Source organism: Podarcis tiliguerta, assembly GCF_965153285.1.
Source record: "Podarcis tiliguerta genome assembly, chromosome: 8".
Classification (NCBI taxonomy): domain Eukaryota; kingdom Metazoa; phylum Chordata; class Lepidosauria; order Squamata; family Lacertidae; genus Podarcis; species Podarcis tiliguerta.
This window is the reverse complement of record NC_139541.1, coordinates 15,649,530-15,675,368: the sequence shown is the minus strand read 5'-3', so window position 1 is coordinate 15,675,368 and position 25,839 is coordinate 15,649,530. Positions and strand designations below refer to the sequence as shown.

The 25,839-nt window shown below is 47.5% G+C and overlaps 1 protein-coding gene across 2 annotated transcripts in view; it reads left to right on the top strand.

Moving 5' to 3' along the window:
* The first annotated feature begins 4,193 nt into the window (after positions 1–4,193).
* SPSB1 (splA/ryanodine receptor domain and SOCS box containing 1) overlaps positions 4,194–25,839 on the top strand; it is a 34,779-nt gene continuing 13,133 nt past the window's right edge. Inside the window, exon 1 of one of the 2 annotated variants that reach the window (XM_083454281.1) lies at positions 4,194–4,617. The gene's annotated coding sequence lies outside the window, so the exon portion shown is untranslated. The remainder of the gene's footprint in view (positions 4,618–25,839) is intronic. The other variant, XM_083454282.1, reaches the window with a different exon arrangement.

Sequence of the window (25,839 nt, the reverse complement as noted above, 5' to 3'; positions counted from 1 at the left end):
GCGTGACCCAGCGGGAAGGATGCAAGAGGCACTGTGCCACCTGTTGTGATCACCAGGTGGCGCCACTTGAAAAAACTAAGGTCTTCAAGAGAGACCATTGGTCCTGCTGGCTCCGTGTTGTCTGCGTTGAGGGTCACCCGCATGATCATTCTGCTTGCCCATTTCTGAGCCTTTTCCAACTCTACAATATCCATTTTGAGTTGAGGGGACCAGAACTGTGAACAGTTTTCCAAATGCAGTTGCACCACAGATTTGTGAAATACCATTTTTATTTTCTGTTGCTTTCCTAATGATCCCTAGCATGGAATTTGCCTTTTTCACGGGCTGCCATTGCTGATATTTGTAAACCACACTGAGAGCCTTTTTCCTTCCCTAGCAGAAGAGCAGAAAAGAACGTGCTTTTAAAAGAATGAAGAATAAACAAGACTGCAGAGGGCTAGAGTCTTTAAAAAGACATTTAAACTCAATACAGTGGTACCTTGGGTTAAGGACTTAATTCATTCTGGAGGTCTGTTCTTAACCTGAAACTGTTCTTAACCTGAAGCACTTTAGGTAATGGGGCCTCCTGCTGCTGCCGCACTGCTGGAACACGATTTCTGTTCTCATCCTGAAGCAAAATTCTTAACCCGAGGTACTATTTCTGGGTTAGTGGAGTCTGTAACCTGAAGCGTCTGTAACCCGAGGTACCACTGTACCAGCATAGGCTTGTGCAAATCAACATGCACAGACAGCTGGGTGGATTTTATGAGCTGCATATTGTCACCTGTTCCTTGCTTTCCTGCATGTCAAGTAATTCAGTGTGCTATGTAAGTTTGCTTTCTTTTGGCCGAGACTTTAAAAGCTTTTGTTGTTGTTGTTGTAAAATTTGCTATACATAGAACTTTGCAAGTCGCCAAAGCCTGCACACAGAGTCTTTGGCTTTCTCCCAAACTTCAACTGCTGATTGTCACATATCCCTGCACCCTCCTCTCTGACAGGGTTGCCACTTTCCCCAAGCTCTGATGGGCATCTCATTCCAAAACAGAGAGACCCCCAGTTATCAGGAGACTATCTCCTACCCATTAGCTCCTATTGATGGAAACATCAGTGAAGCCCCCCCACCAACTATTAACCTCCAGTCTTTGTAGCAAGGGAATGGTATGCCACCATGTAACTGTCTATGAAAAACCAGAGGTTTGATTACCAGAGGAAGGTGGAAATCAAGACACACTCTGGAAATGATGCTTTCTGATCAGGAAGCTCTGCCCTGTAAGGAGCAGCAATCAGTTCTAAATGTGCTTACTCAATAATAAGTGTTACTGAGCCTGACACCCTCTTTCAGTGCGATATGGATTGCAGCCTAAATCTCAAGATGCAAGAGGCCTGCCTCTGGTTTCTCATTCATGATTGAAATTTACTCTGCATGAAATTAGAGGCCCTCTCTTATTCCTTTTCTATGTTCTGGAGTTGAGTCTCCCTGTCTGACAGCTAGTTTTAAACCTAGTGTTCCACTAGCATCTGGTTCTCTGAGATATACTGCTCCTATATATGGAGGCTTTGCTTAGCTTTCAGAGCTGTGCACTTATTTATTACATTCATATTCCCTTTCTTGCAAGCAGCTCAAGGTGGCACACTTGTGTCTTCCCCCTTTCCTACTTTTTATCCTTACAACAACCCTGTGAGGTGGTTTATGTTGAGAGCAGCTGTCCCTGTCTTTTCCAAGGAGAACTAAAAGAGTGCTCTTCCCTCACCCGCTTCCTGGTCTGCTTTTCGGTACCAGAGCTCAGCACCAGCAAATGCAAAAAGACTACCGTACCTCTGAGCACATGCAGAATGCACCTGAATCACCACAGTTTTTTTCTCCTGGCCCACAGAATTGTTGGACCTGGGACTTTCTGTGTTCAAAGCTAATGCTGAGCTAAGGTCTTTCCTTGGAAGTAAGCCTCATTTGAACACAGAGAGACTTTTACCTCCGAGTAAACATGGCTAGGGATGCGGGTGCCACTGTGGGTTAAACCACAGAGCCTAGGACCTGCCGATCAGAAAGTCAGAGGTTCGAATCCCCGCGACGGGGTGAGCTCCCGTTGCTCAGTCCCAGCTCCTGCCAACCTAGCAGTTCGAAAGCACGTCAGAGTGCAAGTAGATAAATAGGTACAGCTTTGGCGGGAAGGTAAACAGCGTTTCCGTGCGCTATTCTGGTTCACCAGAAGCGGCTTAGTCATTCTGGCCACATGACCCAGAAGCTGTACACCAGCTCCCTCGGCCAATAAAGCGATATGAGCGCCGCAACGCCAGAGTTGGTCACAACTGGACCTAATGGTCAGGGGTCCCTTTAGCTTTACCTAAACATGGCTAAGAGTATGTTGTAAACATAGCTGAGCATCAAGTGCCATTGACTTCCATAGAATTTACTCCCAGGGAGGCATGCATCATTGGATCTCAACCTTCTTGTCTATATATAGCTGACCTGTACGTAAACGTTGTATTGATTATAAAGAATTTGCTCCCAAGAAAAGCATGCACTGAACTGCATTGCAGCCTTGCTCCTTATGGGTACGATCCTCAACTGCCCATCATCGAGTTCAATGGCGTTTACACTCCGTTAAGCATGCTTTGCAATTGTACTAAGTAGCTGGTATACTCAGAGTAGATTCATTGAAATTAATGGCCCTGAGGCAGAGTAGTGTAGTGGTTAGAGTGTTGAACTAGGACACCGAAGACCAGCTGCTGCCTCACAACCTAACCTACCTCACAGCGTTGTTGTGGGGATAAAATGGGGGACACACAACCATATACACCACCTTGAGCTCCTTGGAGGAAAAGGTAGGCTATAAATGCAGTAAATAAATAAGCCGATGCCATGAATTTCAACGGGTCTACTCTTTAGTAGAAGTTACTTGGATCCGATCTTAAGACTGCAACCCGATCTGCATTGGTAACTTGGAGGCAAGTTCCACGAAAACGCGACGGCGGGGCTTACTCCCGAGTAAATCGGCTTAGTTCTATGCGCCGTGTGAACCTACTTTGAGCGCCTACATTCCTAAAACCTTTATTCCCACGTAAGGGTGTGCCCTTTCGGATGACTTCGACGGTGACTACGGCGATTATTATTATCGATCTCATTTAAAAAATCGTTTCCCACGGAGCTTCTCATCAAAGCAATTAAGCTCGCCACACAAAAATACCATCCAGAAAACAGTTAATTACTATCAATTTCCTCTGTGAATCGTTTCCCACGGAACATCTCAGACCAGTTGTTTCCGCCACAAAAACACCTCCTCGACAATTGCATCTCTGAAAAAACAACTGTACCTATTTGCATAGAATGAAAACAACAGCAACTATCGCCCACGCCAGGGACGGACAGCGTGGCGCCCACCCGATATTGCTCGGGCTCCCGAACGCCTAGCGGTACCCCAGCGGCTTGCATGCCCAGTAGTCCGGGACGGTGGGAGTTGTAGTCCCAATATACCCCTGGAGTATGCACTCGTAGTCCTTTATTCTATCCCACCTTTTTCTCCCAAAGTGCTAAAGTAGGATGGCGTGGTTCTTCCCCCAACCCATTTAATCTCCACAACAACCCTGCAGAGAGGCAGTGGCCGGTCCAAGGTTCCGTAAGCTTCATGGCCAAGTGAGGGATTTTGAACCCAGGCCTCCCAGCTCCTAGTCCTGGGAACTGTAGTTTTCCTCGGAGTTACACTTCCCAGCACCCTTAACAAACTACAGTTCCCAATGGGTTGTTTTTTTAAAGGGAGCCATGTGCTTTCAGCGTCCTTTATTTATTTTACTCATTTATCACATTTCTATCTCACCTTTTCCTCCCAAGGAGCTCAAATTGGCCTATATGGGTCCCCCCCTCCATTCATCCCCACATAACAACCCTGCGAGGTAGGTCAGGCTGAGAAGCAGCGGCCGGCCAAAAGTCTTACGCAGTGGGATTGATGGCCGAGGGGGGCGGATTTGAACCCGGGACTCTAACCAGTGCACCGCACTGCCTTTCATAGACCGGGATTGTTTCAACATATGCTGCAATTCCCAACTGACGCGTAAAGAGGAACCCGTGCGATTCCCATAGGCGTTTTACTCCCGGGGAAGGAAACGTGCGTGCATTGCATCGCTGGGATCTAGTCCTTTGCAATCGCCCGGCCCCTCCCCTCCTGCGCCCTGCCCTCTTGGTCTCCTTTAAGAGGAGGAGCTGGGCCGGGCAGCTGGGAGTTTATTTGGAGCCCATGTGACGCGACGCTGCTCGGCTTCTTAGTAGCGGAGACTCTGGCCTGGCGTCGGATTCAAGGCGGGGAGCGCTGGGAGTGAAGGCGATCCGAGAGACCCGGGGCTTCGCTGCCGCCTTCGTCGTCCACGGAGTTTGCAACCCACCCCGAGGTACATGCTCCGAGCTCGTGTGCATGCACGCACACACACACAGAGAGAGATTTGCAATATTGCTCGCAAGACTCTTTGGCCGCTTTGTTCAGGGTAGGAGGAGGAAAAAGAACCCAACTGTCCTGCAACCGCAGAGTTGACGATAAGCCTTATTTTGCAACCCCCGCCAACAAAACCTCTGATCCATGAGCAGGCTTCGGGAGGAATAATAATAAAAAAGATCTACCTCGGAATGGTGTGCCCCGGATTTGTTGGGAGGTAAGACCGGAAAGTGGTGGGATATATCCGCGAAAGGGAGTTGTGTTTCCCCCCCTGCCCCTCCCCTGTTACCGTAAACTTGGAGTCTCTTGATTCGTAGTCGCTGCCCCTTTAGCTGCGTGTGAATGCAGATCCTCTCCGGATCAATGGATTCGCTGAATGTTTGACTCGCCCTGATGTTGTTGTAAGGGGCTGAAAGCCCTTTAGCAAAATAAACATGCCCTTTTGCTTATTTCTTTGCTTTTGAAATGGCATAATATTGAGACAGCAGTCTTGGGGACACTTCCTTGACTCTTAAAAAAGTCCTGTCCGTGTGTCTTTTTTACTAAGTAAGTACAGGGTCGTGGTATGAATCGTCTTGCAGAAAGAAGTGCGGCTGTGGGATAATTTTGGAGCTGACAAACCCTGGGATGGCCTTATGCATGTTCCAAAAAGTTGAGCAAATTGGCGATTTGGTGTGTGTGTTTGTTAAAAGCCAGGGAAAACATTTATTTCTTCCTACTCGTGGCTGCCTGTATAACCGATACCTGAAAGCTACGATCCAGCACTTCTAGGAACTTGGGAGCAGCTGCTTTCTTCTAAGTCAGATCTTTGCTCAGTATTGTCTACTCTGGCTGGCAGCTGTTCCTCTGGGGCTTCTGTCTTCCCACTCCTGCTTGGAGAGGCTGAGAACTGTACCTGTGGCATGCAGAGCCAAGTGTTCTGCCGCTGAGCCACAGTTCTTGACATTGGGAGTTTTGATTCCCATTGATCATAGACCCTCCCATTGAAATTGTAATCGGAAAGGGTGACAGCTGGATCTCACTCTGGGCGTGTGGTTTTTATTAGATCTTAGCACGACTAGAAGTGGCAGCGCTTTGACAGATATTTCAGGCATTCTCAAGGTCTCTTAAAACAGTTGCTCTTACAGAAGCAAACTTAACTTGACTCTCAGATGCTCATGTGGGCACTTTTTCCCCTTTCTGCCTGCTCGATCTTCCCATCAACCTTGCGAGGTAGGCCTCTGGGGAGCCACCGTTCGCACCGGTGTCTGGTTTCTGCATCCTATCTGGAACGGGCCTCCTTGAGAAAACACTTCTGAAAAAGCATTTGGTGCCATCGTCATGTTTCCCAGACCCTGGGAACCTTCCAAACTTCAGATGCTTTTCCATTCTCTCTGTACATCTGGAGAATGACTTGCCACAGGCCACCCACCAAGCCACTGGGCTGAGCTGGGGATCCAGCTGCCCTGTTGCTGAATCCCTATAGAAAGGGGCTCGGAAATATCTCCGTGGGCTTTGCCTGTTTGGGGCAGGAGTGGAGTGAAGGGAGGAGAAGAACCAGCATTTGAAAAGTTGGAGCCTGCCTGATTGCTTTTGCAAAAGCGTTTGCTGTTACCCAGGAGCACCAGATGTTTTTCTTTAGACCGCAGCTCCCATCAGCCTGGGGCCTGCTCTTCTGCATCCTTTACCTGTGTCCCAAATTGAGCTCATGGGGCAGCTGTGTAGCTTGGTGACAGAGCACATGCTATTCATGCAGAATGTCCCACTTTCAATCCCCTATCTCTCAGGCAGGCCTGGGAGAGACTCCCTGTTGGAAAGCCTGGCGAGCTGCTGCCAGTCAGTGCAGGCAGTGCTAAGCTAGATGGTCAGAGGTCCTGACTTCTCCCAGCAGTTCTGCGAGACAGAGAGGCTGCAGTGAGTGATTTGCCTGCTCTTGCACCCTTTATGAACCCCCCTGACTTTGCTTCTTTCTCCGAAGTGTGTGTCGGGGTGGGATCCGTATCCTATATGTCTATTTCTATTAATCAGGTTAGCTTTTAGTTGATTGAATTTGACTGGATCTGCAGGCAAGGGTTGTTGTTTTTTACAAAAAGGTTCAGAAGCAGAAAGCATAAAAAAGGTGTTTACATCACAGGTAGCCAATGTGGTGACTTACAGGTGTTTCAGGACTACAACTCCCATATCCCCTGACTATTGGCCACACTGACTGGGGCGGATGGGAGTTGTTAGTCCACCACCATCAGAAAGGCAGCAGATTCCCTCGCTGCGAGAAACCAAGTTACAGAAAACCAGGCAGAGGGCCTTCTCTGTAGTGGCACCCACCCTGTGGAACGCCCTCCCACCAGATGTCAAAGAGAAAAACAACTACCAGACTTTTAGAAGACATCTGAAGGCAGCCCTGTTTAGGGAAGCTTTTAATATTTAATAGGTTTTTGTATTTTAGTGTGTTGTTGGAAGCCGCCCAGTGTGGCTGGGGAAACCTGGCCGGAAGGGCAGGGTATAAATAATAAATTATTATTATTATTCTTTCCCGGCCATGTTTAATTAAATTAAAAGCCAGAGCAGGCACTCGTGCAGAAACACAACAGTGAGCCTCTTTTTTCTGGATGGTGCTCCCAGCTCCAAGGAGCCTTTAGACCAGAACCTGTGGACCCTCTGGGTGCTGCTGAACTAAAACTCGCACCATTCCTGACCATTGAGCATGCTGACTGGGTCTGATGGGAATTGGAGTCCAACATTAGGAGATCCAAAGTTCCCTACTCCTAATTTAGATGGTGAATGTACATGTCTTAAATATATTGTTGAGGAAACACATTCCTTTATAGATGTGAAGGCATGGATGCCTCTTCTAGGATGGTGCTTGCGACCTGCAATACCTTGAATTACTTGCATGGGGGGGGGGGGCAGAATCTGCCTGATTTTAGGGAAGCTTCTTGAAAGTTTTTTTATATTCACCTAGTAGTTGAAGCGTTTTAAAAAATCACAGCCCTATCCCCGCCCTCCCCAGCATATTACATATTTAGAGAGAATATATATTGTCTTTCTCATAAAAATACATTTGTTTTGTAAAAAAGAAAAACAAACCATAGTATGGAAAACCATAGCTTCTGTGTCCAATGAAAGTATTCTGCTAGGACCCAGTGCTTTGCCAGTGGTGCCTTTGCCAACCTGGTTCCCTCCAGATGTTTCAGAAGTGAGCGCCCATTGGGGTGGGTGATTTCTGGTTTGCTACATCGCGATATATCACCAGCTAAACATGGTTCAGTGGAACAATGTAGAGGCGAGTCCATCGACTGTGTCTGAGGCTGATGGAAGTTGTGGTCCAAAACATCTGCACCACATCTTGCTGGCCTGGCCCTGCATGTAGTATAAGGAAGACTGATCTGTCAGCTAGGATGCTTCCTGTTCAGGTCCTGTTCATGCTGCCTTGTTGACTGAATTTGTGCCAGTTGCTCTCAGCAGTACAACAGCTTTATAGGTATTGAAGCCATGGCATGTGAAGGAGTCCAAACCACTTGAAAGACAAGGGGACAGAGCATCTGCTTTGCATGCAGAAGGTCCCAGGTTCAAACTCCAGTGTTTCCAGGTAAGGCTGGGAAAGAGTCCTGGCTGAAACCCTGGTGAGCTGCTACCAGCTAGTGTAGACAATATTGAACTAGATGGACAACTTGCCTGACTTGGTATAAGGCAGTTTCCTATGTTCCTTGAAGCCAGATGCCCAAATCATTACCTCTTTCTCTCACCTTCCAAACATTAATCTGCGAACTTCCCTGAGACCCCCAGGTATAGGGCGGTATATAAAATCAATTATTATTATTTAATTAATAAATACCGTATTTTTCTGTGTATAACAGGCCCCCTATTTTGGGGGACTCCAAATTGAGAAAATGGAGAGAGATTGTATCCGTGTAGAAGACGGCCCACAATTTTGAAAAAAAAATTTAAATAAGAAAACCTAGTCTTATACACAGAAAAGTACGGTAATTTACGACCTTGTAGCCTTAAGAGAGAGGAGTCAAGCGCATGATACTTCTTGTGAAAATCTGGCTTCTTCTTTTTTTTTTAAATGCCATTCTGCTGTTGGATTGTCTCTAACTTTTAAGTCCTGCTCCAAGTAGACCCATTGAAATGAATGGGGCTAGAGGTGGTTCCTGGCCATTCATTTTGAGGGGTCTGCTAGTGAGTAGGACTAGCAGTGAGTACAGCCGGTTGTCTTACCCATCTTGCAGTGCTGCCCTGATGAAGGTGCCAGAGGCCATTCTTCTCGTGAGAAATTTGCAGCTGAGGGTTGGGAGGGCGCCCTGTAATTGTCCCCAACGATTAGCTGCAGGGTTGAGCAACAGCATGCTTCGTTTTATCGGCAGGCCGGGACAATTAGCGTGTTGCAGAGAAACACTTCCCGGCCAGAGGTCAGGGCATTCTGCAGGTGAGATCGCTTCAGCTTTCAGAGTAAAACAGAAACAAACAAAAGTCCGACCTCGGAGGGAGAGCAGTATTTATTTAGTATGTGTGCTGAGTCACAGAGGGGTCCCGGTGACAAATCTAAGAAATCTCCTGAAGAAAGAATGCCATTTGGCCAATTTCGCAATGCGCCCTAGTCACAGCAGCACAGGAAACTTGCCTTCTATTGAGTCAAGCGATTGGTCCATCTAGTTCAGTGTCAACTACACTGACCGGGAGCGGCCCTTTCAGGTGGGGCAGAGAAATCCTGGTTCTGAGAGCTGCCTGGGAAGCTGGCGTGTTGTACGTTCACTTACAAGCGCAGGGGCGTCTCTGGCCCTCCAAGCCTTTCTGTGTGGCCCCTGAAGTTCTCTCCAGGCCACGCCCCTCGTCACACTCTCCATAGGAACCTAGGAAAAGCTTGACTTAGACCCTTGGTCCATCTAGCTAGCTCTATTGGGGGCGAGGGAATCCAGGGAGAACTTTCTCTTCCTGTAACTTCAGGTCTGGCAGTAGACGCATTTAAATAAAACCTGAAAAGGCCTTTGTCTTAGAATTGGAGAACAGCATGTCTTATCCGAGGAACAAGACAAGTGTGCTAATTTATTACTAGGAAGCAAGATGCCATCTTCGGTTCGTTCTCTCTCTCTCCCTGTCCTGTCCCGAACCCAGATGACCCCGGTTTCCTCGTGTGACTTGCAGGGCCTCTAATTGCTTCTGTGCCTGGTTTCCCCTCTTCCTCTGTACTGTCTTGTGCAATGCATGGCTCTGGGTGGGGCATGCACCCTCCTCCAGTGCACCATGTGCAATGCTCAGTGCAAGTGGCGCTCTTAAACCTGTTGGTTGAACGGCTCACATCAGCAGATGGGGTGGCATAGGCATCAGGCCAAAGGGGGTCCATGTAGCCAGGGACCCTGTCCTCAGTCACCAGCCACATGCCCCAATGGGAAGCATGACCTGAGCGCATCAGAATTCTCCCCACCTGTGATTCTCACCAAGCAGGGTTCAGAGGCACAGAGTGCAGGTTGATCAAACATAGCCATTGTGGTCCGTAGATTTCTCCATGGACCTCTGTAATCCTCCTTTAAAGCCATCACTACATGTCAAGGGAGGAACGCGGGTGGCGCTGTGGGTTAAACCACAGAGCCTAGGACTTGCCGATCAGAAGGTTGGAGGTTCGAATCCCCGCGACGGGGTGAGCTCCCGTTGCTCGGTTCCAGCTCCTGCCAACCTAGCAGTTCGAAAGCACCCCTAAGTGCAAGTAGATAAATAGGGACCGCTCCGGCGGGAAGGTAAACGGCGTTTCCGTGCGCTGCTCTGGTTTGCCAGAAGCGGCTTAGTCATGCTGGCCACATGACCCAGAAGCTGTACGCCAGCTCCCTCGGCCAATAAAGAGAGATGAGCGCCGCAACCCCAGAGTCAGTCACGACTGGACCTAATGGTCAGGGGTCCCTTTACCTTTACCATACATATCAAGGGAGTGAATTCCGTAACTATGCACTGTGCTAAAAAACAAAAGCCTGTCATGGATTTCCCACAGTTCAGCTTCATTGAATGATCCTAATCTTATGAGGGAGAAGCATGTCTCTCCGTTTTTCATGTTGATCTTTACTAAACTTTGATTGTGTGGGTGTGGGGGTGTCTGTCCTGACCTGTTTATTTAAAACCCATCTCTTTCTCCAAGGAGTTAAAGGCAGCATACATGGTGCTCCCCCTCCTCATTTAATCCCCACACAACAACCCTGCGAGGCAGGGATTGGCCCAAGGTCACACTCAGAGAGTTTCATGGCCAGTTAGGGGATTTGAATCCTGGTCTCTCTGGTCCCAGTCCAATACAGTGGTACCTTGGGTTACATACGCTTCAGGTTACATACGCTTCAGGTTACAGACTCCACTAACCCAGAAATAGTGCTTCAGGTTAAGAACTTTGCTTCAGGATGAGAACAGAAATCGTGCTCCGGCGGCGCAGCAGCAGCAGGAGGCCCCATTAGCTAAAGTGGTGCAGAACGGATAATAAAACCTATGGGGGGAAACCAAAACAAACTCTAGCTCCCAGAATCCTTTGGGGGGGAAGCCATTGCTGCTGCTTAAAGTCACATGACATTGTTTTAAGCATAGAGTGCAGATGGGCAACTGGAAGGGGTTTAAAGGAAGAGTCGCGCTTCCATGGAAAAGCAAAAGTGGGGGGAATGTTTGGTGGATGTTTGGAGGCTGCGGCCGACACGTTCCAAACGAATTTCTGTCTTGTCTCTTCTTGCTACTTAAATGCGCACTTATGGCAAGGAATCGTGCATCCCAGACTCAATAGTGCAGCAGCCGTGAACAGTGACCCTGTTGTGCCATCTGCAACTTTGGCTGTGGGTGTGCTCTTGTGTTGTTTTTTTGGCAGGGGGAGGTTTGTTCAGTCTTGCTTCAATGCATCCCTGCAGAAGAACGCAAGAAGAGCCTGCTGGATCAGGCCAGTGGCCCCTGCAGTTCAGCATCCTGTTCTTTCAAAGGCCGTGCAGGTTTCCCACTGAAACATCTGGACCTGATCAGAAGACATCACTCCCCTGTTTTCCAGCATCTGGTGTAGTGGTATCTCGGGTTAAGTACTTAATTTGTTCCAGAGGTCCGTTCTTAACCTGAAACTGTTCTTAACCTGAAGCACCACTTTAGCTAATAGGGCTAGCGGAGTCTGTAACCTGAAGCGTATGTAACCTGAGGTACCACTGTATTCGGAAGCATTCCTGCCTCCAACTACGGAGGGCAAAGCTTAACCATCCTGGCTAGTAGCTGACAATAGCTTTCTCCATGAATTTGTCTAAGCCACCCTGATTAGTGGCCATCCTTGTGGGAGGGAGTTCCACAGTTGAATCCTCCATTATTCAACCTCACTGGATGTCCACAGTTTGTGTTACAATAGAGAAATAAAAACTTGCTCCCTATCCACTTTCTCTGCGCTGCCACCTCTTCTATGATGTCTTCCCTTACTTGCCTTTGAATCTACTTAGAGATGCAACAGGCTTGGAATAACTATGAAACTAAGCTGGGAGTTCCCAAAACTGTGGTTCAGAGACCACCAATGGCCCACAAGCTTCATTCAGGGGGTCTGTGGCACGCCTGCATCAAATCTTTGTCTTAGATTTCTTATACCTTGAACTTTATTGCATCGCAATTTGATTTGCGGGATGCACATTGTAATGCGATAAGACTGCAATATATGGGAAATAAAAGGAGCAATAAAAAATGCAGGTAGAAATCATACAGTTCCTAGCACAGAGTGTTACAACTATTACAGCGGGCGGCAAAATTGTTAAGTTGTCCACTAAGACCACCTGCAATTTTCACGTGCTTTGTGGGCGCAGAAAAGTTTGAGAACTGCTAGGCTAGGTCATTTTTAAAAAAAATTGTTAGCTGAGTGTCCTCTCTCCTTGGTTTTGCTTTTCTACAAAGATTTTTGGTGGGAGGCATTCGCACCATAGAAAATAGTCCACTGTAGACAAAACAATGAAATGGTATGTCCTTTATAACAATAAGCAGCAAGATATTTTTAAAAGGAACATCAACAGGTGGTTGTGATGGAGTTCTATTGCAAACATCTGCAGATGCGTCAGGGATATTAATTAGAAGCTAATGTGAATTCCGGAGGGGCCATAGCTCAGTTGGTAAAGCATCTGCTTTGCAGACAGAAGGTCCCAAGTTCAATCCCTGGCATCTCCAGGTAGAACTCGGAACAGCTCCTACGTGAAACCCTGGAGAGTTGCTGCCAGCCAGTGTAGGCACTACTGTGTTAGGTGGACCGACAATCTGACTCTGCATAAGGCACCTTCCTATGTTCTTAATAAATATGGTGTTGAAAGACTAAAAGAGAGCAGCAAGCCAGGTGAATCAGCAGCCCCAAGCAGTGTGGGACAGTCCTGGCACCACCACCAAGAAGCCATTGCCTATTGTGCCTCAGCTCTATGAATGCCAGTTTTTGTGTGGTGCATGGATTGCTCTGCAGATCCTTCTGCTAGAGTTTGCAACAAATTACATCAGGCAGCTTTTCTTTTGGTTAATGCCTCCTGCTAAACCATGGTTTGTTTAAGCTGTGGTTTATTTTAACAGACCATCTTTCTCCAAGGTTTGGGTCGTTTTCCAGCTCCTCATGCCTTTGTAGCTTGGCGTGAGTCTGTGGCAGGATGGGGGGCCATTGTTAAGGGATGGTACTCGGTTCACACGTAACAACTTGGCCACAATTAGGCAAATCAAGACTTATCAACTGACAACAAGCCATGGTTTGAGATTGTGGTTTGTTAGCAGTAAGCAAGCCATAGCTAAGCTCATGGGTAGGCAAACTAAGGCCCGGGAGCTGGATGAGGCCCAATCGTCTTCTAAATCCGGCTGGTGGATGGTCCAGGAATCAGCATGTTTTTACATGAGTAGAATGTGTCCTTTTATTTAAAATGCATCTCTGGGTTATTTGTGGGGCATAGGAATTTGTTCATTCCCCCCCCCCCAAAATATAGTCTGGCCCCCCACAAGGTCTGAGGGACAATGGACCAGCCCCCTGCTGAAAAAGTTTGCTGACCCCTGGGCCTAAGCTATTGGGCAGGGTTCATGCATGGCACTAAGCTGTAGTCTAACAAACCATTGTTTAGTGTGGCATGCAAACCAGGCAACTTGGTTGGTTGGATGGCAGGCTCACCATACTTCCATTTTAAGTCTCCCCCTTAAGAATAAATGATCCCACTGTTTGTGGAACAGAGGCTTGCTTATAGTTTAAAGTATCCCTGAAGCAGAACATTAACTTGCATGGGTCTGACCCTTGGGCCATCTAACCCAGTGCTGTCTGCTCTGACAGGCAGCGACTCTCCAAAGTCTTTCCTGTCACCTGTTATATGATCATCGTAACTAGAGACAAGAGGACTGAACCTTCAACCTTTGCTATGCAAAGCAAGTGCTTTTCTGCTGCTGGGGCAAGGAGCCCATTTACTGCTTAGCAAAGTGAATTTCCAAGGTGATGGATGCGAGGTGCTAAGAGCTCTTGAAAGCTGAGCGCTTTCCTGCGGTTGCACATGGAGCACTCGGTCAGCTTCCTGAGAACATTACCTTTTGAGCTCCTTTCTTTCTTCTTTTCCTTTTCAAAGTATGCAAGATTCCAGCCTTTGTTGATTAAAACAAAGACCTATGGAAGCATGTGACAGTGTGCAGGCATGCTAAACTGAATTCCTGCTGGAAACGATTTTGATGCCTTGCCCTGAGGTTATTGGCATCTGTCTGTCTCGAGGATGGAGGAGGGCTCCTTTTGGGGGTGAATCTGTTGGAAGGTTGCAACCTGCTGCGGATGTAGAGGTTGAGACAGGAGAGACATGTTTTGTTGCAGCTGGGACAGATGAAAGCATCTGGTTGTGCTGCTATAGATGCACCGTGGCATTTCTTGTCTCTGCACTCCTCCCAGCGGTCATTCCTCCTTCGGTCAGTAATAATAAGAATGATGTTGCTTTCTGCAAAATAAGCTGGATTTTGCCACCTTGCCGGCACAGCTTTGTCTCACCGTTGTGTAAGAATATTTTCTTGCAGTTGTGATTGTTCTGGGCTGCCAATGCATATGCGAATCGGCCTTAATTTCCCCCCCTTTCCAGTGCGCCACGCTCACTAAAAAAAATAAACCTGATCGCTGCAGCCATCAGAATTTCCATTCTTTGGGTTCTACAGGCACAGGTGTCGAGCAGAGCGCTTTATTCCTTTGGCTGGGGACAGCACACTGCTGTGTAAACAGTGTCCGCTTACAGGCCATCCCTCTAGAATGCAAAAGGTCACTCACAGCGACGGCTTGAAAACAAGATCAGGCAAGTTCGTGCTGTGTGGGGCTGTGGTTGTGACAAGCCCCTTAGTTTCAGGACAGGGGTTCCCACTCAGGATGCCCTAGCCTTGGTCTTGCCCCCTGGCAAAGACCATGTGGTTTGTCTTCTACACTGATTTCTATCTCAGCGGTAGTTTTACAACAGCCCTGTGAGGTATGGCATTATTCTATCCTTAGGCCCATGATGCAATGTGATTTCTGAAGCTGTGTAGGTGTGGCTCCATAATAGTGTCTGTCAATCTTTCAGTGGTTTATCACTGTAGATTGTGGCATCAGCGCAGTTGGTTTCATTTGGTATCATATACCCCCTCAGTTAACTTTCTTGACCCTGGTATCAGGCCTTATCCTAAAATGCATCCTGGAAGCCTTTCTGATCTCTTAAGACTTTATGTAAAGATGAGCACAGTGATCTTGTGTTACTAGCAAAATTTAATTTGTGTTTCCTGTAAGAAGAATGGGCTCCACATAGACAATAGTAAGATAAACTTTGAACTTGGCAAACAGAGATAATCAGTTAGTCATTTCTCACTAGGATTATATTATTTCAACTATCAGCTAAGTAAGGTAAACAGAACAACTAGCAGACAGGTAGTTGTAGGAAATGGACGATAGAACAAAGGAATATATGTGTCAGAACAAATTACTTATCCCAAAGATCTTATATTTGCAGGCTTTCTCAACCTCGGCCCTCCAGATGTTTTGAGACTGCAGTTCTCATCATCCCTGACCACTGGTCCTGCTAGCCAGGGATGATGGGAGTTGTAGGCCAAAAACATCTGGAGGGCCGAGGTTGAGGAAGCCTATTATATTGCAATGTTGCTGTCTGAAGCAGCATTTATATACTTGGGTCACTTTCATTTCGTCTAATAGAGCATTTCCCAACCTTGGGCCTCCAGCTGTTTTTGGACTACAACTCCCATAATCCTCAGCTAGCAAGACCAGTGGTCAGGGATGATGGGAATTGTAGTTTGAAAACAGCTGGAGGCCCAAGGTTGGGAAACACTGGTCTAATAAACCAACCTTATGGGGTTATAAGGTTAAGGGTAAACAAATATCTGTAAAAGATGCACGTCATAACTCTAGCAAAATGTCCCAGACCTGTTAGTAGTAGTGTGTAGCAATACACACGAGTGCTGGACACACATATAGGTTCAAACATTCACCTTGTAGCAGCTCTTCCATACTTCCTCATTGGAAGCTTCCCAGGAACTGCAGAGGATCCTCTGGAAGTAGAAAATAGGGTTTCTTTTAAATCAAGGGTGTGCTGTTTTTAACAGCAGAAGTTCTAAATCCTGATTTTTAAGAGTATCTGGATATTTTGCGTGTGTGCAAAATGGGGCAATAGAATCTGCATGCACAGTCCTCGTTGCCCAGGCTTGGTCCATCTTTTCCTATCCTCTTGAGTAAAAGAGGAATATATTGGCAAAAAAGATATTCACAAAGAGGTGAGCAAGCTTTCAGGTTTGCCAGGGCTCTTTCTCAAGCTAAATGTGAAGTCAAAAGTGGGAGGGATAATCTGAGCGTGCATGTTGGATTAATCTTAAAATAAAAAGGGAGGGGGTCTCTCTCCCCCTTCCCACCCCACATTTTGCTTAACTTCCAGCTTGACAAAGACTCCAGATGAGCTCTGAAGCTTTCTTCTTTTAGGATTCTTTTTAGCTCCTCCTAATAGAGGTATTACTTGATGGGTCTGGATTTTTCTCTTTCTCTCTGCAATGAGCCAACACAGCTAATTTTGTTATTTCTCCCTACCTGGCATCATAATTTTCTGTAATTGTGTTGCGTAGCATTGAAGGCTAATGAAGGAACCTTTTTGGAGTGTGAGTCTTCTGCCTGGACTTCTTGCCTTGAGTCCTCTGGGGGCAGCCTCTTCCCCTGCTGTTTTGGAAGCCTTCTGTCTTTGGTGTGACATGCTATAGTCCATAGATTGTGTGGGAAGAAGGGCTGGTGATGGTGCTTTGGGGTCTTCCCTCCTTGTAGAGTGTTCATGGCCTCCTGGCCTTAATTTTAAATTGGCAAACCGTTTGCCACGCCCCCACCTAGGTTAGAGGCTTTCATGCATTATTTGTAGGAGATTGATTGTGCCCTGTTTGCATCACATGTGCACAATTTGGGGTTCCAAATTCCTTTGATTCCCTGGTTTTTTTAATTACTGTTTGAAAGGAATGGTTTGTTCACGTGGAATGTGAGTGATGGTTTGTTCACATGGAATGTGAGTGATGGTTTGTTCACATGGAATGTGAGCAATGGTTTGTTCATGTGGAATGTGAGAAAGTTTTTCATGTGGACATTGCACCAAGCCACGCTAAAGCTTTGGAAAACAGGAAGCAACCTTGACCATTGGCCCGTCTAGATCAGAAGTGTCTGTTTTGAATGGCAGCAACTTTTCAACGTTTCAGATAAATGTTTTCCCCAGCTTTACACGGAGAGGTCTGGGACTTTCCGCATGCAAAGCAGATGCTTGACCACTTAGCTGCAGCCATTCCTTAGCCATGGTTTGGTGTGATGTCAGGGCTCAGCTTAACTAAGACCTCCTAAGTGGTTGACTACAGTAGCCTGCAATTGATGGTTCTTTGGTGTCGCTTAAGAGGTCATGGCCACTGGCAATTGGTCCCATCACCTCCTGGCAAATAGAAGGGGAAGGGGAAGAAATGGAGGCAGTGAGAGATTTTACTTCCTTGGGCTCCTTGATCACTGCAGATGGTGACAGCAGTCACGAAATTAAAAGACGCCTGCTTCTTGGGAGAAAAGCAATGACAAACCTAGACAACATCTTGAAAAGCAGAGACATCACCTTGCTGACAAAGGTCCATATAGTTAAAACTGTGGTTTTCCCAGTAGTGATGTATGGAAATGAGAGCTGGACCATAAAGAAGGCTGATTGCCGAAGAATTGATGCTTTTGAATTGTGGTGCTTGAGAGTCCCATGGACTGCAAGAAGATCAAACCAATCCATTCTGAAGGAAATCAGCCCTGAGTGCTCACTGGAAGGACAGATTGTGAAGCTGAGGCTCCAATACTTTGACCACCTCATGAGAAGAGAAGACTCCATGGAAAAGACCCTGATGTTGGGAAAGATGGAGGGCACAAGGAGAAGGGGATGACAGAGGACGAGATGGTTGGACAGTGTTATCGAAGCTACCAACATGAGTTTGACCAAACTGTGGGAGGCAGTGGAAGACAGGAGTGCCTGGCGTGCTCTGGTCCATGGGGTCACGAAGAGTCGGACACGACTGAACAACAACAACAAGAGTGGATGGAGTCAATAATATATATGATGTGTTTATCCCATACTGTTTTTCGTTTGTTTGTTTTTAGAAAAGCACAATTCTACAGTCTTTGTCGAATTGTTAATAATTCGCTTGTGCAAAGCATCTTTTCTATATCTTCCTCCTCTTCCTTGTCTGGGAAGGTCAGCGGGTTACAAGTCCTAACCTTTAACCCCAGAAGTTCTTAATCAGCAGTTCACGATGGGTGCCATGTCGCCGACCCCTCACTTTCATTTTGCAATTGTTAGGAACTTGGTGGCTTTTCCTCTTTTTTTAATTAGGTGAAAGCTGAGATTTCTGGAATGTGAATTCCAGGTGCATGCGAACCTGTGGAGGCTCCTTCAGAAACACCAGGCTGCAGCGGGACCTTCTGTGAATTGTGCCACAAGAAAACTCCACCCAGATTAATTTTTTTTCACGGCAGCCAGCCGCTCACGGGTGGCTTGCGCAAATGCCTGAGGAGACAGTCTGTAGCAGAACATGCTTGTCATGTGGGGATGTGCATTCCGTGGTGCTGCAAGTTCCCCAGGGATGTGAATTCCAGACTCTTTAACAATAGGAAGTGTTCCTGATGGGTGTCTAAAACCTGGGCATGTCTGTCCAAATCAGTGGGTGCTCACATTGCTGGACGCTGCCTCACCAGCCGGGTTGTCGGAAGTGGGGAGGAATTCCACCCCCACCCTCCCTCTGCACATTCCCAGCACATGATAAGGAAGAATCCCCTTTGGCCTGTTGTTCTTGGATGATTTTTAAGTCCTCTTCTCACTCTTATCCTGGTTGTGACTAATCTGCGTGTCAGTTTCCTGAACAACTTCAAGGAGGGATTCCCCCCCCCCCTTTAATGACCTGCCATTGCTTAGATTGGCAAAATAAAAGCCGCCTCCCCCCCCCCCCTTTTAAACAAGGAAGCTTCTCTTAGCAGAGGATGATGTCTCCAGGTTGGAAGGTTTTGAGACCCCACCTGTCCTGTACATTTAAAAACAGGATCATGCTGCTTTAAGCACCCATGGCTTCCTTCATTATCATGGGTACCGAAAGTGGTCCCATCACAGCACTACATAGTCCTTGCCAAGGGAGTTAAAGCACTGTGAGAATTGCGGCTTCGTTTTGTCTGCTTTCTGCATTTTTATCCCACCTTTTTCTCAAGGGTGGCATACATTGTTCTCCCCGCACATACAGTGGTACCTCAGGTTAAGAACTTAATTCGTTCCGGAGGTCCGTACTTAACCTGAAACTGTTCTTAACCTGAAGGACCACTTTAGCTAATGGGGCCTCCTGCTGCTGCCGTGCCGCCAGAGCACGATTTCTGTTCTCATCCTGAAGCAAAGTTCTTTACCTGAAGCACTATTTCTGGGTTAGCGTAGTCTGTAACCTGAAGTGTATGTAACCTGAAGTGTATGTAACCCGAGGTACCACTGTAACTTGTTCAGTCCCCACAACAACCCTGTGAGGCAGGTTAGGCTGAAAGGACATCTCTTCATGGGCAGCCTCCTGGGGTCTGCATGTCGGAGGTGGGTGGAGCAAGAGGCAAAAGTGGGTGGAGCAACAGATAATAACGCTTTAACGCTTTTTGTGGTAGGTTACCTTCCGACCATGGGACGCGGGTGGCGCTGTAGGTTAAACCACAGAGCCTAGGGCTTGCCGATCAGAAGGTTGGCAGTTCAAATCCCCGCGAGGGGGGGGGAGGTAAACGGCATTTCCGTGCGCTGCTCTGGTTCGCCAGAAGCGGCTTAGTCATGCTGGCCACATGACCCGGAAGCTGTATGCCGGCTCCCTCGGCCAATAAAGCGAGATGAGTACCGCAACCCCAGAGTTGGTCACGGCTGGGCCTAATGGTCAGGGGTCCCTTTGCCTTTACCTTCCAACCGGGCAAATACCAGAGGTTTGTATGTATGCCCACAAGCCAGATCCAGAGGCATGGATCCAAGCCCCTATGCTGTGTACACTTCATGCATTTAAATCACATGGCTTCCTTCCGAAGAGTCCTGGGAGCTGTAGTTTTATCCCTAGCAGAGCAGCACTTCCCAGCATTCTTAAACTACACTTCCCAGAATCCCTTGGGGCAAGTCATATGCTTTAGATGTAGGGCACGTGCACAGCCTTCCTTTAAACAATGCTAGCATTTTAAATCCTGTGATGACAAAAGCTCTTTACAAATGGGTGTTTGTTTATTCTCTAGCTTCCTGCCTTTCTAAACTGATGCCCTGCAGGTGACAGAAGCATTCCCTCCCCCCTGTTTCACCTTCGCCCCTCCCCTCCTTTCCTCATCCAGGTGTTGTACAGAATTTTTTTAAAAAATGTGACCGGACTGGTCAGGGCAGGGCTGCAACCTTACTTAACAATGCCACTTCCTTATTGTATAAAAACAACAACAAAAGACTTTGTGGGTTTGGATGGCGCTTTATTTATTTTTTTCAGCAGCTGTGGGGAGTTTCCCAGCCTTTTCCCAGAACCCTGAAATCTAGACACTTTATGTATTTATTTGCATTTATATAATCCCGCCTTTTCCTCCAAGGAACCTAAGGTGGAGTACCCGGTTCTCCCCACTTCTCATTTCATTCCCACAACAACCTTGTAAGGTAGGTTGGGGTGAGAGACAGTGAGTGGCCCAAAGGCACTCACTGAGCTTCATAGCCGAGTGGGAATTCGAACCCCGGTCTCCCAGGTGTTTTGTCCAGCACTCTAACCACTGCACCACACCGTCTCCTCCTCCTCTTTTAAACTTTTACCAATGGTCACATTTTTGCTTTAAGCTAGAAAACTTTGCAGTTTGGGGGTCATGTTGTTCATGTGCCTTCCACCCAGCTTCTGATATTCCATGCCAACGCTTTGGGTGTTGCTAAGGCACAAATTCTGGCCCCAAACCTCTCTGGAACTTGTATTAGTTTCTCCTTGCCATCTCCCCCCCGCCCCATGGGTGTGTTTTACTTTAATTATAATAATACGGAAAAGAGTTTGGCAAGATAAAATCACAAATGGGACTTGGTCACTGCCTTGTTCAAGGAAGAAAGTCTAGGGCCCATCTGAACTTCTTTTACCTAGCTCAGAACTCCCCTAAATCAACCGTGTCCTTTTCTATCTAAAATGGACCCTCTAGCTCAGTATTGTCTACACCAACTGGCAGCAGCTCTTGAGGTTTCAGGCAGGGAAGATGCCGGGATTTGAACTCAGGACCTTTTGCTTGTTAGGCAAGTGAATACACCCAATGAAGCCCATGAAAACATGTGCCGTAAATAACATTGGAAGCAGCCTTATACTGAATCAGGCCCTTGGTGCATCTAGCTCAGTGTTGGCAGCTGACGGCTGGCAACAGGTGTCCAGGGTTTCTTCCAGCCCCTCCTGGAGATGCTGTCAGGTACACAACCTGGGACATCCTGCATGCAAGGCTGATTTAGTTCCCCAGAGCCACCCCACTTCCCTTCCCCCTGAATGTATTATTTGGTTTTAAGGTGTCACAAGACTTTAACAAGAAGCCAGAAAGCGTGGTTTATTGTTACTGCGCATGTAGTGTCCTAGCAGCCTCCGATGCTGCAGCGCTGAAACATTTCCCGGGCAAACTCCAACCACAGTGCCAAAGTTGTGTGGCCAAGTTGGTTCTGCAAACCGGTTGTTTGTTTGGCCGTGTCTCCAGTCTGGTGTGAGAAGGCAGATACGAATGACATTCCCCAAATGCCCACTTGGCCAGCTCTGCATCTCAGAGTGTACAATTAAGTTTCCTCTGCTCTTAAACCCGTGGCTGTGAATGTGACACCCACAAGCCTGTTTGGCAACGCCGGGGATCGTTTCTTGCCTGCTGCTGCCTCTCTTATGCAAGCAAGCGGAGTGATGCCAATGGGGAAACCGAGGCCTGCAGTGGCCACTTTCGGTGGACAGTCTTATCGGCTTCCTGGAAAGGGCAGGGTGAGAACAATACTGACCGTGGGTGGTTTTGGGGTTTCTTGCCACGAGATCCGATAGCTGAGGGCTTGCCTCCCATGCAAAAGGGTCCAGGATGGATCTCACCCGTCTCAGGAAGAGTCGGGTCATTGGCCTGTCTGGCTCAGAGCTGTCCACACTAGCTGGCAGCTGCTCTCTGGAGTTTTGTATGGGGGGGGGCATTCCCAGCCTTGCCTGGAGGTGCGGTGTGTGTGTGTGTTTGTGTGGTAGTGGGATTTGGCCTTTCATATTTCTGCATCGCCCTGTGCAAGTCCAAATTTAGTGCCCCCTGCTTCTCGCTTTCCATTCTGCACATGCGCTATGCCGTAGTGGCGATGCTCTGCAGCGCCCCCCACAGTTGGGGGCAGAAAAATAGCTGGAGACCCACGTTTGGGGAACACAGCTTTAACCGGAGTTCCTTTGTTTCCCGAGCTTGAGTATCCAGCTGTTTTTGGACTACAATTCCCATCATCCCTTTCCTGTTAGCTAGGGATGGTGGGAGTTGTAGTCCAAAAACAGCGGGAGACCCAAGTTTGGGAAACACTGGGTTAAAGGATCAGTAATAGGGACTGGGAACACAGCTTGAAATTCTCCACTAACACACACACACATATTCTGCAGCCTATATATGTATTAATCTTGCAAATTCCAGTTGCATAACACAGTTTTGTCTCGAGGTTGGAGGGAGGGGTGAATTTGCACAATTCTAGTATATGCTAGTAGTCATAGGCTATTGAAGGATAAGGCCACCAATTGGAATCGGTTTCACTTGGGTCCTCCCATTTGAGGCATCCGGTTGGCCACTGTGAGAACAGGATGCCATACAAGATAGGCCATTAGCCTGATCCAGCCTCTTTTTACACTTTGATGGCTAGGTGAGCCTTTGGCCTGATATCTTAAGGCCCTTCTTGCGTTCTCCAAATGAGCTACACAGGGCACAGGAACCTTGGCCAGCCTTCTCTTTAGCAACCCTTCTGGGCGCTGAGTTTCAGCAGCACTTTGAAGCTTACCTCCATGAGGACTAGTAACTTACCTCTTTAAAAAAAATCCAAGAAAGTAGAACTACTATAGGGTGGGGATAAAATTGTGACTTTGGTGTGGTCCTAAGGGATCAGCACACCTGGATTGTGTCTTGCCTAAAGATGCTCAAGAAACGCTTTCTTTCTGTCCAGTTCTTAATCTGTAAAGAAGCAGATAGTCCAAACAAGGTGTGCAGTTCTTTTCCTCCCACTGCTTTCTGACTTTTTGTTTGGCTGTTGATGCTGCCTCCCAGGAGAACATGCCCTCCACCCACAAACTCCCTAATATGCATGTGCATCTGATTACCCAGATATGCATAATTTTAAGGGATTGCCTGTGATGGATGTGTGTAATTAAGGAGTCCTAAATTAGCCACTGGCAGTAGCAAATTGGCTACTACAAACCCGGCAGGGTTCAGCCCCACCCATGCTCACCCACTTTACATAATGTGTTGGCATAACCCTGGCATGTGCCACAGTAGCCACAGCTACTGGGTAAATTGAGCTTATTCAGAGAGCGGAAGCCTTGGCAAATAATACAAGGGGAGGCCGCCCATTGTACCGCTGTGTGAGTCCCTGTTCTTTGGGCCAAATTTGCTGCAAATTGGAATAAATGCCCAAATCCTAGCTTGGTGTTTCACACTTCCTTCGTCTTGCACACACGCTCTCTGCAGACTTCTGTTCAGCAGTTCTGGTCTGTAGGGTTGAATCCAGTGTTTGCCCTACTCAGAGTAGTCCATTAATTTCAGTGTGCCTACTCTGAATGCAACCCATGGACTGCAAATAGTAAATTCATGAAGGGGGAGGCTGCCCATTGCATCTCTGTACAGGTCCCTGTTTTCCGAACTTGTTTTGTTACAAATTGCTTCAGAGTAGATGCACTGGAGATAATTAGCTATTCCAGCAGCATGACTTAGCTGGAGGCAACCCACAGACTGCGTAGAGTAAATCGATCGAGGGGGAGGCTGCCCATTGCAGCTCTTTGTGAGTCCCTGTTCTGCAGCAAACGGGAAGAAAGGACCCGATAGTGCCTTAAAACCTGGCTGTGAGTGCTTTGCACTTTCTTTGCAGCGCACACAATTTCCTGGGTATCGTGTGAGCTGGCCTTTCCACTTCCAATTCGGAGAGAGCGGCGCTTCGCCGCTGCCAGAAGCTTAGGGGAAAACGCTGGTCAAAGAACACAAGTTATGTAACATCCCCAGGGCGATCTTTCCCGACCTCCTTTTTTAAAAAAAGTTCTTAGCAGAGGAAGACGGCCAGAATCTTGCCTTCCCTGTTTACTGGCTAGGTCAGTGGACTGCTAACTCTGCCATCAGCCTTGCTGAGGATGGGTGTGGGTGGGAAGAACAGCTCTGTTTTCTCTCCGGACGGACCCCGTGTCAAAAGAGCCATCTTTCACCTTGGCCTGTGTCTGCAAGGCTTGGAAGATGCGTTGCCTGCTTCTGTTTCCTGTGTTGCTAGAGCGTAGAAGGGTTTTTCCACACAGCTTTTATAGTGTTTTCAAAAAGGTCGGCTCGCTGTTTCCCTTTCGCTCTCGCTGCCCGGCTCCACAGGGCCAGAGGTCGCCAGCTTCTTACTTAATCGGGCATTTGCTGCCTTAAACAGGAAGATGGTGGTTCTTGTGGATTTGTTGCTGCTTTGCTAAAGGGGCCGAAAGCTCTAGATTTTGGGATGTTTTGCAGTTAATCTGTGAAGCATAGCCGTAAAGGCACAATTTCTGATTACTGTGGCATTATGTTCTGACTTCCGTGGTGAGTGGTTCCCCAACCCAAGTCTGCTTTGGAGAATGTGCATGTGTGTGTGTGTGTGTGTGAGAGAGAGAGAGAGGGTGGGGGGATGATTTTTTCCCTTACCAACTTTGGGGATGGGGGTGTCACTTTGTGTGATGTAAAACATTCCCAAAGTTGTGCTTATGTGCATTCCCTCCCCCCACTCGTGGCCTGCAAAGAAACAATTGTGATTTTGCAAAGCTTATTTTGATGCAAGGTACGAGGCGTTTCCTCACCAGGGACTAGAATGCTGGATGGTTCGAAATCAAATTTAAACCGCTGTCAAGGCTTGTCCTCGCCAGGGACTAGAATGCTGGATGATTTGGGATTTTTCAAGCAGCTGTTCCTGAAGGGGTGTCCTTTCAGTTGCAGTTGGCGACCCATTCCCCCTAATGGAGCCACCGCTTTGCTTGAGTCTTACTTCCTGGCTTCTCCTAGAATCCTCAAAGCAAATTCCCCGTTCAGGATTGAAAATAACACAAGACTGTTATGCGAACCTGTTGTGAGGCCTCACCCGGGATGGCTGTGTCCCCTTCTGGTCGATGCACCTTTTTTTAATAACAACAATCTTTATTACGGTCCAGAGACCCAACAAAACATTACAAATCAATACACAGTTCATACAGCCTACCTTTTTTAAAAAAGGTATTGTACACCTGCCAGTCAGTGCAGACAGTACTGAGCTAGGTGGTCTGACTTGGTATTAAGGCAGCTTCTATGCTTCTATATCATAAGAGAAGGGCTGTAGCTTAATGGTAGAGCATCTGCTTTGCATGCAGAAGGTCCCAGGCTCAATCCCCACCAGCATCACTTGGTGGGCAGTTTGTGAAATTCCCCAGGTGCCATGGGTCCCTGAGGATCATCTAGTCCAACCCTCTGCAATGCAGGGATATGCAGCTGTCCCATACGGGGATCAAACTTGCAACTTTGGTGTTATCAGCACCCTGCTGTAACCAACTGAGCTATGAGGTTTGGAAATCTTTGAAGTGATCCATGAGGACTACTGCCCCTTGCCAAACAAATCTCGCAATCACTCCTCTCCCTGCCCACCCACCCTGCAAAAAAAATATTGGCTGTTAAAGTTTGTATTTGGAAGGGGCTCTCATAACAAGGGACTTTCCTTTTTGAAGTTTCCTGGCTTAGCCTGGGCAGGGTTTTTGTCTGCTGTTTGGACAAGCGTTGCTTAATCCGCTTCATAAGATTCCCGGAACTGTCCCAAAA